This window comes from Tenrec ecaudatus, chromosome 9, assembly GCF_050624435.1.
Source record: "Tenrec ecaudatus isolate mTenEca1 chromosome 9, mTenEca1.hap1, whole genome shotgun sequence".
Lineage (NCBI taxonomy): Eukaryota > Metazoa > Chordata > Mammalia > Afrosoricida > Tenrecidae > Tenrec > Tenrec ecaudatus.
Window position 1 is genome coordinate 115,667,828 of NC_134538.1, and position 15,760 is coordinate 115,683,587.

The 15,760-nt window shown below is 41.0% G+C and overlaps 1 pseudogene; it reads left to right on the forward strand.

The window, feature by feature from the left end:
• Positions 1–14,094: 14,094 nt before the first annotated feature.
• LOC142456091 (carboxy-terminal domain RNA polymerase II polypeptide A small phosphatase 2 pseudogene) overlaps positions 14,095–15,760 on the forward strand; it is a 57,767-nt pseudogene continuing 56,101 nt past the window's right edge.

Genomic DNA, 15,760 nt, shown 5'->3' on the forward strand with positions numbered 1-15,760 from the left:
TATGAATCAGAATGGATTCGATGGCAGTAGCGACCTTTAGCATTTTGTGAACTCATAACAACTTCTTCCTAAGCGGATTTTTCTTCTCCCAATGGAATCAATTGATACAGAGACATTAGGAAATCAGATTTACAATATATCTATATTCTTTCCAACAGGCTTTTCTATAAATGTTCAATAGTGTATTTGCTCTGCTTGATATAGAGAAATGGTTACAATACATTTCAGTTTTACATTACAGCATTATTTGCTTTAGGCTTTCAGCCTATAAGAATAGAGTAAAATTATTTAATTTCATTGTATCTTCTCTTTTGCTCTTCCTCTCTCCCTCCCTGCGGTGGTTTGTCAAGGACCAAGAGAAGGGAGTAATCTAGTAAGAGCGTGCATCATATTGCAAAATCAATGATAAAACCAACTAAAACTCTTTTTTCTTGTCTCAAACTAGCAATTGTAAAAAAGAAAAGATGCCAGTGATATCTTATTCCTTTTGTTGGTCTGCTTTCCATACAGTTGTGGTGATTACTGTTAAGTTTTATTAATGTAAACTTCAAATTGTTGGCAACTACAACTTTAATATGCTAAAACCAAAACAGAAAATAAAGCGAACAAAGAAAACAAAGTTAGTACTTGCTGGATGATTTAAATTATATATCTGGATAAAAGTAGCATCTAACTCTTCCCTATCCCTATGTTTTCCTGGTTTCTCATTTGTTTTCTGATTATATGTTTTATTAAAGAGTTTCTCAAAGCATGTATAATTTCAAAGTAAGCAATGTGGGTCATTCTTTTATATCCTTATTGCATTGATGAAAGGCACAAGGCAAACCAACAATAGAGAGTTACAAATGGAATGATTAAAAAAGAGAAATGATTCTCTCTCTTAATTCCTTCAATTTAATGTGTTTATTATTACTTACTTTGTATCTGATGATGGATGAGGTGAGGAGCATTGACAGTTTTTTGGTGTCATATTGTTCTATATGTGAAACAAATTCCAGTGAATGCCAATACCTCCATTAGAAGAGCCCTCTGGGTAATGTGGATTATAATTATATTATGAACAATACTCAGATTATTACCCTAGGTAGAGAAAAACAATTTATGTAAGGTTTATTGAATTTTTAATCTGCTTCTTTATTTCTAGCCATTAAATTGACTTGCACAATATAGTTATATTTTTTCACTGAGAAATGCTTCAAAATACATACATACATACACACATATACGCACACACACGCACACAGACAACAGAAATGCCAAGGACCCATAATTTTTCAAAGTTGGCATTAAAGCTGAGCCTGAAAGATCCTCATCACTTTAATTTAAGTCAGAAGCTGAGTGAGCAACATTTCTGAACCTGTGATCTATCATCTGTCTAGATTCTAGAACTTGGCCCAGACAGCACAAGGGGGGGGGGGCAGAGGTGAAGAGTTTGTTGCAAAGGTAGAACCTAGCACATCTAGCAACTATTTTTCCTCCCAGCATACCACCTTAGTAAGAAATTAATTTTATAAATGCTATTGAGCTTTTTAATATTTCAAGACAAATAACTCTTGGTAGCTTTCAAATAACTTAACGTTTCTGATTAGGTAGAAGGAAGTTCACAAAAAGATAGCATATCATGAGTGAACAGTGTGTTTTTCTTTAATGGGAAATATTGTAAATGTAATATAAAAAGCAATCTAGAACTAAGTTTAGGGGATGCAATGCAGTGGGTTATTTAATATGGCTCTTCTCATCATAGCTTTTACTCCCACCAAGTGACTTTTGTTTTCCTAATGCGTCTTGGCAAGAGGGTGGGGGAAGACAGATGGTACTGGATGATTCAGCTCTGGGGGACCGTTAACAGTTGATCATAATTGCCATCCCAACAAAAACACACCAGACTCGCTGCCCATGAGCTGATACTGACCCATAGCAACCCTCCAGGACCTGCTAGAATTGATCCTGTGGGTTTCCAAGACTGTAACTCTTTACTGGTATAGAAAGCCTCATCATCCTCCCAGTGAGTGGCTGGTGCTTTTGAACAGCTGACCTTGTGGTTTGCAGCTGAACTTGTAACCACTACAACTCAATAAGGCATCTCAGAACCAGGGGTGGGGTGAGGTGGGTGGGGTTACTAGAAAGAGAAAAGCTAGGAAAGGAGCTTATCCTTTGGATCCCCAAATCAATGTGCATCAAATCTCCTTGATCTAGGAGACAGGGTTGACACTAGAAGAGTGGCGGAGCAGCAATAGTGAAGCAGGAGATGGGTGGTTTACTTCCCAGCCCTCAGGGCAATTAGTGAAGACTGCTTTCAAGCAGGGGAATCACGTGTCCAGTGGAGGGCCTCCACTTAATTGGAAGAGCTGATTTTTGCTAATTCACAGAGCTGGAACTGTGCCTCTGGGTTGAAGCTTACAGAGAAGTGGAACACCCTTTGGGCATTTATTGGTAGCCCTAAAAGACATTTGTAACACACAGGGCAGAGGCCAGGCCAACAGGTTGACAGCCAGTGAGGGCTGCCTGTGGGCGTTACAGAGAAGAACTTTTTCTGACTGAATTACTGAACCCTGAGCATTTCTCACCTGATTTGTGTACTGTTAACTTCCCTAGTAAAGTTAATAATTTTGAGCATTGTCTGTGAGTTCTGAGTGGCCACTGTAATGAATTATGGAAACTATCAGAAAAGAAGAATTTGGGGGAAGTTCAGGGCATGAAAGAACAGTTGGTGTCAGAACAGGAATGGTGGGACTGCTAGGGGGCCAGAGGGGGTGAGAAATGGGTCCCATGCCAGTTCCTTGGGGGGACGCTAAAAAAATGGAGATTTGAAGAAAGAATTTAAAATATAAACATTATGTCTGATTATTTATTCAAGTATACTTAGATTTCAGATTTTAATTTGGGGGTAAATCAGAGGTGTTAATTTTTTTTTTAATCTCTTACAGATTCCGTATCTTTTCCCTAACAGCATGTTTGGTAGTGACGTGCTTACAGATGTAATTAGCATTCACTAATTTATTCAACATACATCATTAAGAGCCTACTGCATTCCAAGAAAGAATCCCTGGTGCCACAACGAGTTAAGCATCGTGCTGCTAACTTCACTGTCAGCTGTTCAAACCCATCGGCTGCTCTGCAGAAGAAAGAGGATGCTGTCTGGCACTGTAAAGATTGACAGTCTTGGGAATCCAGTAGAGTAATACTACAGGGTCACTATGAATCAGAATCAATTAGATGGCGATGGGTTTGGGGTGATGTGCGAGGAACTTTGCTAGTTGTGAGGACAGAAAGTTATCCTGTAGACGCATTTCTCAAATGTAAATGTTCTCCTGCCTTTTACCAATGCCAGATTCTCCAGATGTCCTACAGAGTTAATTATGGTGTGACCAACTTCTTCACATGTCTCTTTGAAATGTCTCCCCAGAGAGGCCTTCTTTGATCAACCTACATAAATTAGAATTACATTTATTTATGGATCAGTTCCCTTTTGTTTTCATCATAGTTACTGCCAATATGTTCAAGTATCTGTGAAGTTAGCCTTTCATTTTTTGGTCTACCCATTCTTCGGTAAGCTTTTTGAGAGTAGGAGGGGCCCCCAAACCTGTGTTATTCATCACTCGAACTCCAGCCTTGTGAGCCGTGCCTGCCTAACTCCGTGCTTAGTAGATATTTGAAAGATGAATAAGTCAAGTTTATTTTCTCTTCTACTATAGTCTAAAGAAAATTGATGATTCCAGGTTGGCTGTTTTAATTAACTCTTTTTATTTTATTTGTGCTGAGAAAGGAAGGAGGAAATCGAAAAGGAAGCATCTATCAAACACGCTGTTTTCTTCCTCTTTCAAATAAAATAAGTGAAACTTCCTTGATTATGAGAGAACTACTCAATATAAAAATGTGAAATTACAGGGGGGGAAATTAAACTTTTTATTTTGAAATAATTATAGATTCACAGAAAGGTCTTTGTATTATGTGTTAGAATATCCTGGACCTATTTCATTAATACAGTAATTGTTAACTACAAAAGAGTACAGGACACTCAAGTACGCCCACCCACAAATACAGCTCTAGTGTTCCTGACCTAGACCATAGTAGTAAAATAAATAGCTCCAGGTACAGCACCCAAGAGACAGTGTACATCATCATCTTGGCACCCCTTTTCAGTGGCATTGGGTTTTAGCTACTCTTTGATGTGTTTTCTGGAGATCATGGCAACCCTGGGGTTGGAAATAGTTGTCCTGTTTTAAAAGCAGAGCGTTAAGTGAGATGTAGGAGGGTGGGTAATCTTATTCTTTAATTCACCATGGCAGCTCACTCACTTCTCCTTCCCTTCCCCACCCTGCTCTTTTACAAAAGAATCTTACTGGAAGCATCAACATTTCTATCCTTTGACAATTTTATGGTTGAAGTTTCTTCTAAGTCAAGAGCCACTTAGTTTAGCAGTGAAATGGACAATACCAATGGCATTTAAGACTTTACCTGTAAGCATTTTCTTTTGTTTATGTATGTTCCATCGTGAATGAAATAGGCAGTCTTTTCCCACATCATTATTGAGGTGGATATACTTGTGCCTGGATTGTGAATATAGATTTCCTGAGTATGAGTAAGTTTTGCTCTATGCCTTGAATTAGAAAGCTATTTTTTCTAGTTATAATTGTCAGTGTATGACATTGATTTTGGTGTATGCATTTTGGCTCTGCTCAATATTAGTAAGAGGTTTATGCATGAAACTCTAATCATTCCCCCACTTCTAGACAGACATAAAAGTTAGATTTATACATACTTGCATTGTAGTGGGCTGCTCGTTGAACTGGGAGCTCAAGATGAGTAGTTCAAACCCACCAGTCACTCATCACGGGGGATTCTGTTCCCAAAATGACAAATGCCTTAGAACCTAAAGAGCAGTTGCCCTCTCTCTCGTGGGACTGCTCTGAGTCAGAAGTGATTCACTTACTGCGAGTGCGGCTTTCTAATTTGTTTAGCGTTCTTCTCAGGAGCTCCAGTGAGAGTGTGGGATACGCAATGGGCTGCTGAATTTGAGGTCTGCAGTTCAAAACCACAAGTTGCTCCTCAGGAGAAAGATTCACAATCTTCGAAACCCTAGATTGAGTCACTATGAGGCTGTGGGTTTGTGTTGTTATCTCTCTTCTACTTTTTTGTCACTGGCGGGCTCTGCCTTATTTCTATAAAAATGCCTTTGTTGTGGTATTATTTTATAATGTATTAATTTTTAAAAGGTTCAAATTATTCTTTATATAATTTGAAGTACTACAAAGTCATAATTGGGAAGCTATTTATAGACTTGAATGATTTTCTCTCCATTATTATCTGTTAGACAATCCACATGCTTGTATCGAGCTCAATGTCAGACATTGGAAAAGATAGTGATTTATTGGTACAGAGAGGAGAGCTCCCTAATAGTGAGTGAGATTTTAGTAAGACATGGGTGTACATAACAAATACGACAGCTTTTGACTACTCTTTGGTCTGGTGATAAACTTTGAAAACAATGTCTTCTAGGAAAAAGTGATACTACAATAGATGTATTGATTTTAAAGAAAATTTATAATACAACCCACACTAGAAAATGGCAAAGAAAACAGTTCTTGTACTTCACGGTGAAAATCCTAGGTAAGATCCTAAGCAGTATATCCCACATGCCTTCAATTAGATACTTTTAAACTGGTAGATTATGAGTCTTATATACAAGGACCGAGGACCAAAGAGAGACAGGCGTGCCAGCAAGGCTGGGAGAAGGCTTTAGCAGCTAAAGAACTATATTCTTAACGTTTTATTACCCATTCACTTCCCTCACAAACCTTTTCATCACATGAATTGTCTTTGAGTTCTGGGGGGCCATTGCAATGAATCCTCTAACCCAACAGAGCTGTGAAGGGCCGGGTGGGGGAGTTGGTGGGGTTGACTGGAGTCCGAATGTTGTTGTTAGGTGCCATCGAGTTGGTTCTGACCCATAATGACCCTGTGCACATCAGAACGAAACACTGCCTGGCTCTGCGCCGTTCTCACAACTCTTTCTGTGCCTGAGCCCACTGTTGCAGCCATGGTGTCCATCTGTCTCTCTGAGGGCCTTCCTCTCCGCACCGCCCCTTTAATTAACCAAACACGGTGTCTTGCTCCATGGGCTGGTCTCTCCTGACCATCTATCCAAAGCATATCACACGAAGTCTCACCATCCTTGCCTGTAAGGAGCACTCTGGATGTACTTCTTTGAAGACACATCTATTTGTCCTTCTAGCAACCTATGGTAATTTTAATATCCTTCTCCAGCACCACAATTCAAATGAATTGATTCTTCTTCAGTCTTCCTTAGTCAATATCCAACTTGCACATGCATATAAAGTGATTGAAAATACTATGGCTTGAATCAAGTGTTCCTTAGTCCTCAAAGAACATATTTGATTTTCAAAATTCTTAAGAGGTCCTTGTGCGGCAGATTTACCGTAGGCACCTCTTCTTTGGATCACTTGACTGCTGCTTCCATGAGCTTTGGCCATGGTTCCAAGCAAGAGAAGATCGTGTCTCCATTTATCATGATGTTAACTCTTGGTCCAACTGCATGGCTTTTGGTTTTCTTCACATTAAGTCTTAATCCACAACGCAGGCTGCAGTCCTCCATCTTCAAGTCCTCTCACTTTCAGCAAGCAAGATTGTATTCTGTGTATGTGGAGGTTGTTAATAAGCTTTCCTCCAAACCTGATGCCACATTCTTCTTCATATACTCCAGCTTCTCTGACGATTTCCTCAGCACGCAGATTGAATAAGTGTGTATGGTGAGAGGATACAGCCATGCAGCATGCCCCTGTTGTGTTCGTATAACTGACTTTTGACGCATGTGCGTGTTCTTCAGAAGCACAATGAATGTGCTGGAATTCCTAATCTTCACAAGGTTATTCATCATTTGGTATGACCCACACAGTCAAGTGCATTGGCACAGTCAATGAAGGCAATATCTTTCTGGTAGTTTCTAATGTGAGCCAAGATCCATTTAACATCAGAAATGGTATCTCTTGTTCCATGGCCTCCTCCGAATGCAGTCCAAACCTCTGGCAGCTTCCCGTCAGTGCAATGATGAATGATCTTCAGCAAAAGGTGTCAGAAAAGGGTAAAGGAAGGTGGAAGATGTAGGCAAGTGTTCCCTCTGCCTCATTGGAATCGTGTGTGGACAGTGTTGGGGTTGTATTTTCCTTCTCGCTACAGGAGGCAGGGAAGGTCAGACATGGCCCCATGCCATCTCCTCAGCAGCCAATAAATCATCCTAGCAAACAAGTGCTTTTCATTCATGTTTGTCAGTGTGTTCTTCTGAGAGGTAAATATAATGAGCAATTAAACTAACTAGACAGTAAGTTTTTTAGTTTTTATAGTCTGGTTATTTAACTTTAAAACAGAAAGATACCACGCTCTCTGAAATCCGGGAAGTGTCACCTTCTCCAACCCCCACCCTCCAAAATGACACCTTTATTTCACACACAATTTCCTCAGTACATAAGCTCAATATTGGTGACAAATTTTAATGGCATAAAACACTTCACTCTTTTTAAAGACAGGAGTTCTAAGCAAAATTTGCACCGAAGATAACAGATTAGATAATTCTCAGGTTTATTTCAACTGGTTGAGCAATTTCTTACTATAAGCAGAGAATTTATTAAGTTAAACTTGTATATTGATATGAGAGAAACCACTGGCGATCAATTATCCAAAACAATTAGTACCTTGACACGTGGGCCTTGAAAGGAATGCCATACCTTTAAAAGAACTAATTGTTATCGATTGCTGATATTCAAATGAATGCTTTATATTGTATATTTTAATAACCATGGAAACCATCGGGTTACTCTCACAGAGAGGAACACAGACTACCAGAAAACACCAGGACAGAGGTGCTGTGCACTCTGCTTCCTTGGAATTCTGTTCCGTTATTGTTGTCCATAATGTAATGTTTGTCCACTCGTTCGTATGCCCTGAACTTCCCTCACTTCATTACAAATGGGTACACATTCAGTCACCTTGTAGGACAGAAACCTTTCACTCTCTCAGAAGGTAGCTTTTCAGAAACTGTAGTGAACATGAGGTCACTTGGAGGGCTCGCCATTACTAAAGATTTCCATGCATCACCCTCAGAGGGAGGAAATGAGTGGGGAGCAAGTCTGTCCTCTGGTGACACAAAGGCAATTCTAACGCTGCAGCAGCCTAGGGCAATCAGGCTGAGATTAGACAGAACCGCCCCCCCCTCTGTTTTTCTTTATTCTGAACCCCACCATCCATCTGTGGGGCTCTACTTCTCTGCAGTGTTTGATAATTCACTGCACTTGCTATACAGAACTAAAAACTAATAAATGGTCATTATTGGGGAAGCAACCAAAAACCCAAACCAAACTTCCTGCCTTCGAGTCGATGCTGACTCAAAGCCCCTGTATAGGGAAGCAAACAGCTTACAAAAGTGTTAAGGGTAAAATCCTGTTGTCTGTAGCAAAGCTTCTTCTCAGTCATGCTGGTTAGCATTCTCTCCGGTCTCCAGCCTCTCAGCCACGTGCTTGCCTGGCCTCTGCCTTGTTCTGTGGGTTGGGAAGCCTATTGCTCTGCCCCCTGGTCTCTACTCTCAGTGTTCCTCTGCCGTATCTCCTGATCTTAGTGCTGTGGTGTCTGGGGCCTCCGCCACTTCAGACAGGTATCTCATGTGCACTATGTTGGTGGGTCTTCTTTCTTGATGGTCATAGATTCTCTTTCTTGCTGCTTCTGAGTTGGCTCACTTATATACTCAGTGGCACAGCCAAATGACCAATCCCATCTATAACTGTTTCACACACCCTGCCTGTTTGTGTGGTCCCACTCAGTCACTTGAGTTACAATGACTCAGTCAGGAGTTACAGAGTCCTGGAGCCTTATCAAGTCATTTTACTTCACCGTACAAAGCTTTTACATTAGTGGATTTGAGTGGAGTCAACATTTTTTGATGGTTCTCCAGGCAAACTCAAATATGCCAGGTATTACAGGTGGTCTTATAATTAGACTTACAGAAATGCTGGTGTAAATGAACCTAATTTATAAAATATACATATACAAGAGGGGAAATTTAAAGCTCCATAGTTTCAAATATTTCCATTAACTTCCAGTCCTTATATTTGTGGCTCCTCAATGATTTCCTTCAAGACCAACAAGGAGTTCTCTATTAGCGAGTTTTACTCACTGGACAAATCACCTAGTCTCAGGCTGGCTGCTTGCCACCAGGTTGAAACTACTTTCTAAGTCGGGAAAACCCCATCTCAGTGCAATTCACTGTATTAAGGTCTATGCATATCCTGGTGTTTGGAAAATGTATTGCACATTTGGCTTTCCTGTGGCTGCCTAGGAGAAGCCCTGTTAGCACTGTCAGGTAAATCTTGGACTGTTAACTGCAAGGTTGATATTTCAATCCAGCCAGCTGTTCTAAAGGAGAAAATGAGGTTATCTGTTCCTGTAAATATTTATGGTCTTGATAATTGCATATAAGGTTGTAATAAGTTGAAATCAACTTGCTCGCAGTGGATTTGGTTTGGGTTTGGTGGTTATTTGAATCTAAAGATTCTACAATCCCCATAAAACCACCACCAGCTTGCTCTTAGTGTTAGTATCCAAGTGTGATTAGAGGGCAAAGAGATAAAAGGCTCATCAAGGCCCAGCCCCCTCTCGCTTGCTCTCTGGTGATCAGACCAGTGTGCTGCTGCTTTAGCTAGTTCTCTGCCTTAACTTGTGAGCTACACTACCTGTGGGACAGACAAATCATGGATTGTGTCACTAGAGCCTGAGGTTCCTTCAAGACCTGCTTCACCATGCTGCTGATGTGCTCATAGGTTGAGCTTGAGCTTGAGGCTGGTGAATCCTATTGTCTTGCATTGCTTGCATTCAATATCCAATGTGGGCCTGCTTCACTAAACTCCTGAGCTGCTGACTGTTGGTGACCCACCCTGCTGTTTGCCGCCTACAGCCAGACTGCCTGCTTTGCCTTAGGGAAGACTCAGCAGTCTGCTTCTTTAACCTTGAACCCAGCAAGCAGATCTCATGAGTTGAAGGACTTCCAGGATATTAACTGTTCTACAGAAGTGATTTGAACTGAGCCCTCTGTACTGCTGTGTGGACTAATTAGCTGTTATATTCCTTTATGCTGTACAAATCTATCTATCTATCTATCTATCTATCTATCTATCTATCTATCTATCTATCTATCTAACCATAAGTGTCCTGCTTTTGTTACTCTAGAGAACCCTGCCTAATACACAAGTATCATTAGAAGGAGGAAACATCCAGAGTCCTATGCTGTGTGCTGATGTGAATTTACAGTTACAATAAATAGTTTAGGCCCCAGGCTTGGGACCATTTTCTTTTGAGATCGCATTTCAGTAATAGAGAACATATTCCCATTAAAACAAAATAAACAAACAACAATGGCCTTGAAAAGAGATTTTAAAGTAAAGCGTAACAAAATGCAGTCCCTGATCAAATGATCTAAACATGTCGCATGCTAGAATACCCCTCCGTACAGCCACCCATTTATGCCCTTCCTCATTTTAAAGTGAACACTCAAGTTTTCGGGTGAGAGCATTTGTATTTTTTCTCTTTAAATTGTTCCATTTTTCTTAGTTTAAATTTATTTAGCCTACTTTACAAATTTATCCTTTTCCTTCATATGGTATTCTGTGAATCATCTGTGCAAGCCACTGACAAAATAGCATTCTTATAGTTGATCAAATGGTCGTAATAAATTTAAATATGATACATAGAAAATCTGATGATGATAAATTCAGCACATAAAAATAAGGATTTGTTTGCATTTGGCTGTTTTGAACTTATTATTGAGCTTAACTCAGTGAAGTGGTTTTTGAACAGAAAATCATATTTCTTTAATTCATCAACACACAAAATCAATCAGAGTAAATTGGACCTCCCTTCTTAGTGGCTTGTTCTATAAAAATGATTGCTTAATTCATATGAGTCAAAATAAAGTAAAAAATAAGCAAGCCATTCATATTTATAACATACAATATAATATATACCATGTTTTTACAAAATGACACACATGTTGTAAACTTTTTGCTAACTGCTCAAACTGCCTCTCCCTCACACTGTGTGTTTATAAGTGCCTCATGTCACTTTTTGTTTGTTTGTTTGTTTTTAACCACAAGTTGCTGACTTCAATTTATATTGCCAATCACCATGAACACACAGTTACATTGGTTTATTTTTCAATTACCAAAATCATTCCACAGCTTCTTGCCTACAAGTTATACCTTTATTATACAATTATGATCAAAAGTACCATTTTTGTACCCTGTCTTCATGCATGTTCTCAAGAGACTCAGGAAAAGGAACAGAGCTTTATGACTTACCTGTAATGTAGGAGGATGGGTGAGTAAGACTGAAATTCACTTCTGGGAATGCCAGGAAACATGTGTGGCAAATGCACGGGCACACTATGCTAGAATTATCTTAGCTAAATTTATGTTGTTTTTGAAAAAAATAGGGTAACATCTGTGCACCGTAGAAGGAAAGAAAGGTAGCTGAGCTCACATTTGAGTGGCTGGCAGTATGCTAAGCCTTGAGGTACAGGGCGAAAGAAACAGCGGCCACTGCCGTGATCATTAGGACCAATCAGAGGAGAGAGAAGTAGGAAGAGTGGCATGCTCTAAGTCACAGGGCAGATGGTAGCGCAGGAAACCCAGGTCATCAAAAGTCACATGCAACTCTTGAATGCAGGTTTAGATCATTAAATTGCTTCCTCCCCACAATTTCTTTGAGGGGCCGTGGGGAGCTGTGGTACTTATATGATCTGTTCTCAATTAGAGACTTAAGGGTAAAGAGGTGGGAGAGTTTAGCCTGTCAATCAGGTCACAGCTTGATGACCTCATTTGGAGGTGCTAAGGAGATAAAAAGCTTACTGGCAGTGGGACACATGCTTACTCCCTGCGAGACATTCTTGTGGAGAAGACACATGGAACTATGCTAGAGCCCTGGAGCTGAAGGGGCCACTTAGAGATGCCTGCCAGCATTGAGATGCTTACGCCAACCACCACTGGATCCACAAGACTGTCCACCCACGGGCCTATGATCTTCCTGCATTCAGCATCATTCCAGGTGTTGCATGAGTCTGAAGAGGACTTTATAGATTGGTATCGGACATATGGGCTGATATTGGACATGCGGACTTGATCTGGGCTGGGCTGGGACGCTTTCTCAATACTCAATAGCTCTTGTAAATAAAGCCCTTTCTTGTACATATATGAGTGTCTATGGATTTGTCCTTCTAGTCTACCCATAAAAAAACAGGGTCTCTAAAACATTTCATTTATTTACCACTTACTTTCAGTTACATACGAGACCGGTAGCACAGGCAGCCTATGTTTTGAGTTTGGGGTGCGACACAGCTGCCTTGGAATAGAGATGAGGGACGCAGTGTCTGTGGCTGGCAGCGCTAAGATTTGTGCCATCAGAAATGGACTGAATTTATTTATGGCATCTTGAGGCTATCACTTGGTCATTTCGTGGTATAATTTTATATAGCCATTGTGGGAAAGCTTTTTTTCTGTAAAAGATGAACAATAATTGGCTCTGCTTCATGAAATATACTATTAAATAAAAAATACCCAAAACCTTTAAAGTATCCTGTGGGAATGAAAAGTAACTTCATCGAAAGAATGTTGTCCTTGTCCTTGGTTCCTGAGAGATCACTTCTAAAATCTTAGAATTTCACCAGTGAATAAAATATCTTTAATGGGGCCTTCATACTAAATTTGAGGGTGTAAGAATCAATCTATATGTTGAGCATTTCATCAGAGATGCTTGATTGTATGAAGTAGAACATGGTATCAGGATTGGAAGAACGTTTACAACCTCCACATGCAGATAACACAGCCTTGCTTGCTGAAAGTGAGGATCCTGGATGAAGGTCAAGGATTGTAACCTTCAGTATCAATTGCAACCTAATGTAAGGAAAACCAAAATCCTTACAAGCGGACCGGCAGGTAACATTATGCTAAATGTGGAAAAGGCTGAAGTTGTCAGGGCTTTTCTTACTTGGATCCACACTCAGTGCTCGTGGAAGCAGCAGTCCAGAGATCGAAAGTTGTAATGCATCTGGTAAATCTGCGGCAAAAGAACTCCTTAGGGCATTGAAGAGCAAGGATGTATCCTTGCGGGGTAAGGCGCGCCTGACTCAAGCCATGGGATTCTCCTTTGCATTATACGCATGTAAAAGTTGGGCATTAGATTCATTTGATTTGTGGTGCAGGAAAACATTGAAAGTACCATGAACTGCTAAGGCCAGAGTGTTCCTTACAAGCAAGCATAGCAAGACTTCATCGTGCACACTTTGGACATACCGTCAGAAGAAGCCAGTTCCTGGAGAAGGACATCATGTGTGGTGAAGTAGAGGGATTATGAAAAAGAAGGACAGCGACAAGATGAATTGACACAGTGGCTGCATCGATGAGCTCAGACAACAAACAAATGTGTGGATGGCACAGGAGCATGCAGTGTTTTGTTCTGTTGTGCATCATGTCATGATGGGTCAAAGGTGACTCAGTGGCACCTCGCAACAGCAGCATTCAGTTTCCTAGCATATTTGCCCTCCCACTCCCTTTACAGAAAAACAAAAGAAGACATTTCCTCAGTGACCACTGACAATGAAAAACGTCTGTATGATAGCCCCTCCTCCAGGATAATGTGTAGCTGTCTGCTTTTGCAGCATGTCACCCCCTACCATTGTGGCAATACCCCAAGAACTAGTGTCACCTATTTTGGTAAGCACTGGTTCTACTGATGTGGGGATTCAGGTAGGGGTTGACCAGGCCAGAAAGTCCTGCAGAATGATGTCAACTGCCCTCAAGGAGGAGGAGGGATGTGATTCAGTCTGCCTGCCTGCACACGGAGCCATGTGAAAGCCGCACACGGAAGCCCAGGACTTCCTGGTTGGTGAAAGACATCAATGAATGTGGGCGCACAGTCTGAACTTTACAAGATTAACCAAAGCAAGCTCTTTCCTGGAGTTCTGGAAATCATTTTGGCGAACTACTAAATCCAAAGGAGTTGTGGAATCTAGAAAGTGAGAAGTAAAGGGAACTCGCGATGCCTGCGTTTGTAGCTGGTATGTTCATGGGATGGGGAGCTCTCTAAGTTTGTAGGCGAGACGTAGAAAGTTGTGGCTGGCTTCCTGAAGAGAGAGGGGGCAATGCACAAATTTCTCCCCAGCAGGCTAGGCATTCGGTGTGGTGGGAATCCCCAGCTTGTGCCTGGCACGTGAAATCTTGAGCAGACGTATCAGCTTCAAGGAGTGTGTCCTTGAACACTCAGACTGGCCCTCGCTCCAGGCTGTGAGCGGAGGACAAAGGGCTGGATGTGCAGCCGTGACAGAATGAAAAGGAAACAGAACTGATCATCGAGTGATAGGAAATTTAATTTCCCCCCAGAGTTTGGTGCCAGAGACACGAGAAGTGGAGAATTCGAGTTTTCCACTCACATCTTAAATCAGGCAGAAAAGGGGTAAAGAAGGGTATTTGAAACAAGGACAGGAACTGATTTAGGATTATGCTAACTTGGCTTTCGGAAAGGAGAGGGTAATTTGATCAGCTGTCCTGTCATGGTGGCATGCTGAGTTTAGGACTTTGGGATTTTTTAATTAATTAAAGATAGGGAGCCAGAGAGGCAGTGAACATTTGCTGTGTATAGTGGGCGGGGATTAGGTCAGAAGCATCCAGGAGCCTGTGGCCCATCTTCAGAGATGGAGCTGAATTAAAAATGACAGTCTCTGTGAGGAGGCACATTAGCTAATAAAGGGCAAGGTCCAAGCAGGGAAAAACACTGCAGGGGCTGCCTGCTGAATGCCCCTGGGTTAGACCACGCAGGGTTCGGGAGGCTCCAGCAATGCAGGACATAGGTGAATGAAGCAAGGTTTATAATTCGGGGATAATGACTATTTATTAGTATGAGATGTTTCTGAAAGCTTGGACCAAGGTTTTCGTTAACTATGAAGATTCCTCAGCTCCACATCCTTTTGAGGTCATCTGTAGCCCAGAGAAACCCTAGTAGATAAAGGCTGAGGAAATCGCAGTGCCATGCTTTTCCATAGTTCTCTTTCCTTTGTTTGCATATATTACAGAGAATTGTTTCCTCATTGTATACTCATTTTATACATATACATTTAATTCTAAACGGCTACATTTGAAGGAAGTAACTATTACCATAAATTCTACTAGCCTCTTCATGAGCACTGTGCACGGCACCTTCATCCCTAGCCGGCCGGACTCACCACCTTCCTTGAGGGGTGAAAAATGTCACATGGTTCTTTACCGGTTCCGCCTGGTTGGGTCATGGGAAAAGACTGACATTTCAGGGGCTCCTTCCTGCTGCAACAAAGTCATACATAAGGAGAACCCCACTTCGTCCTTCCTTTTACAAGTGTCTTCTACGTAAGTTACGGTGCTTGCTGGCTTGGTAGTCATCTCATGGTCACCAGCGGAATTTTATGACAACCAGCCAGAGTCCTTCTATCACTGAATTAACATGTGAGCCACCTGTGTTTCTTGTTATGTAAACTGTTAAACTTCCACTGTGTAGGCCATTATTAACTATCTATAGTTATCTGCAACCAAAAGCATATGAAATGATCCAACTTGCTTTCCATTTATTTGCCCCGGAAGTCAGAAGACCAAGGAGAAATGTAAATTGCCTCATCAACATTGAATCAACTTTTTCTCTCTTCCAGTGCAACTTCTCCAAATAAACAATCAGTGCA